Source organism: Cupressus sempervirens, chromosome 10 (assembly GCF_028749045.1).
Source record: "Cupressus sempervirens isolate cs-2001-9-10 chromosome 10, ASM2874904v1, whole genome shotgun sequence".
NCBI lineage: Eukaryota > Viridiplantae > Streptophyta > Pinopsida > Cupressales > Cupressaceae > Cupressus > Cupressus sempervirens.
In genome coordinates this window covers 718,838,284-718,841,271 of record NC_143127.1, presented here as the reverse complement: position 1 = coordinate 718,841,271, position 2,988 = coordinate 718,838,284, and positions in this window count along the sequence as shown.

Below are 2,988 nucleotides of genomic sequence, written 5' to 3'. Positions count from 1 at the left end.
AATGTCAATTAAATGTTATGTATCAATCAATTCATGTCATGTGTCCTTGGCATGTTATCAAATTCAATAAATATATCAATTTGACCATGTCTTTGGTCTACCTATCACCATCCTAGTCAATTTCCACTATCATCATCACATTTTCATCAAAGGATACGGTTGCATTTATTTAATCATTTTGGCCAATCATCTACTAATTTTCTCTATAGGATTAAATAACCCATAATTTAATCCTATTATTCTTTCTAATTATTCTTCTTAATTATCATCCTCAATTAATTAATTTTATTATTTAATTGATTCATTCTGTGCAAACCATGGAAATTCTTAATTTCCTAAGTTCCATTTTCCATCATTAATTCCATTTTATACTAATTCTTATTGTGTGGAATAAAAGGACTTTTAATTCAAATATTCCATAAAATATTGCATCATAGTGACACTTGGATATGAAATTTCATGGATTCTCCTTTGACACCTGGATAAGATTTTTCATAATCAAATATTCTTATTCTCTTATGCATGTCCTTATTTAGCTTATTTGTCATAGATTCTTGGCTTTAAGTGGGCTTGAGGTGTCTTATGATGTGTCATAGATTCTATTCCACATTTAGCCAAGTTTGACTTCCATGTGTCATAGAATCTTACAATTGGCATATTTTGTCATATGAATCATGGATTCTCGAAGGAATCTCTTGCTACATCACATATCTAAGGGTGACAAATCCAATGCTCTCATCCTCCATGCCCATTATAAAATGAGCACTCTTTCTCTCATTTTTGGTCTTGAAAGTCCTTGGGTCTTAATTATTGAGTCTTTAAAGTCCTTGGGTTTTAATTCTTGAGTCTTAAAGGTCTTTAGATCCTTAATTCTTAAGTCCTTGGTCCTTGAAATTCCTAATTCTTGAGTCTTTGAGTCCCTAGCTTCTTTGCATTTTCATACCCTTTCTCTCAAGCTAAAATCACACTTCTAGTATTCTCATGGCACTATCCCTATCATAGCCTTTGCTTCAATATTGTGTGCACTATAGGCAAGTTGGAGCTACATCATTTGGAGAAGAAAGAAGAAAATTGGAGCTACAAACAAAAGAGGGGATTTCTAACTTTGTGTTAGCTTTTTTTGATTAGTTTGGCTTTCATGGTAAACTAGTGGGTGCTAATGTATGTTGATTGAGTTTTGTGATTTTCTCATTGTATGTTATGCATTTAGCCCATTTTCTAAGTGCTACAACCTTCTCAATAATAGTCATTCAAACTAGACTCAGCTTGTCTTAATTGCTTGGCCTTAGCCCATTAAGATAATGGGCCACTTTCTCCGTATCAGCTTCTACAAGGCTAGTTATAATGAGAACTTGGTAAAACTCTTTCATATACTCTTGAATAGATTTTTCCACTTTCTTCAACCCTTTCATTTCCTTAAATAGATCAAGCTCATGATCCACAAGAATGAATTGTGACTTCATTTTAGCTACCATCTGACCCCATCTAGTAATTTTGTCCTTTCCTCTTTTATTTCAATCCAACTAGTTCTCCTACCACCATATCTTTGCATGACCCTTCACTTTGGCCTTCACAAACTTGACCATATCTGATTCATCAATATCTTCATATTCAAAGTACTCTTTTAGTTCATTGATCTAGTCAATCACTTCCTCTAGGTTGAGATTTCCCAAAAATGTGGGAACATCAAACTTAGGTCTTTTTCCAATATTAGAAATGACCTTAAATAGTTTTGCCTCCTCTAGGTTAAGAACTTCCTCTACTATGTCTGAATCCACATTTCCTTCTCTTTCATCCTCTCTTAATGAAAGATTCATTCCTCTACACATCTGTTCTTACATTGCTTGCATTTTTCTCTAAAGGGTTCAAAAATCCTCAGGTGTAACACCTTTGACTCTTCCACCATGCCCTCTTTGTAGAGGAATTTTTGCACTTCCACTAAAACCCTAGTGTAAACTACCTCTCAACTAATAATTTGTCTACACACTTAGCCAAAACCATCATCCTGGTCTAAACTTCCTCACAGTCAACAATCTATTCAGACACTCAAGAACTCTAGCTCTAACACCACTTGATGAACATTGCTCCCCTTAATACTATAAACACATAATAGAAACAATTAAACAATAGTGATTGTGAAAAAAATAAGGGCTTCTTATTATCACTACAAATGTAAAATTATAGAATTCACAAATACAATATGCTAACACAATGGGTGCTTTCATTACAATAATTTGCAAGACAAAGCTGTGAACTATCACAGAGAGTTGTCTTAGACAATATTTGGGCATTTCTTAAATAGGCAATTTTATGTCACCTGGGAAGGTTTTAGACATTCAAACTTAATACCTAGGGCTGATAGACCTAACAATACTTATAAAGTTTGCCAAATACATTTTTCACATTTATTTTGGATGTTTTGGTTGGCCTAACCACAGAACACCATAACTCTTGAACCATTTCTTTGATTGGCTATTATAACAACTTTTCAAAAACCCCAACTTTTAATCTATAGGCTTAAATCAGCACAAAAGCCCATGCATCAATTTTTTGGACCTCATCTGAGCACTCTAAGGCCTCTAACTATGAGCCTAAAGTTTATATACCAAAATTGCAAATAAAAAATCTGCAATAAATCCATGAATATGCATGATATGGTAGTAAGATTCAATCGGTAGTCTAGTATATCCAAGATGAATATCCACCTCTAAAGTTAGGATATTTTGAGCTCATATGATTAACTTAATAAAAATAGTAAGCTCCCATAAATAGTAACCCCCCTTTCTACTAGTCCTTACTAAAATAGAAAAGGCTTAAAAATATATATTTGAGTGATGAAAGATTGCTCTTACACCTAGGATGCTCCTGCATCAAACAACCTTCAAGTTGGTCACATTAATGGAAATACAATAACTAATAAATTGGACATCAAACATGCACTAAAAAATCTCTTTAATTCAATCTACATCAATTATGCTGATATGATCA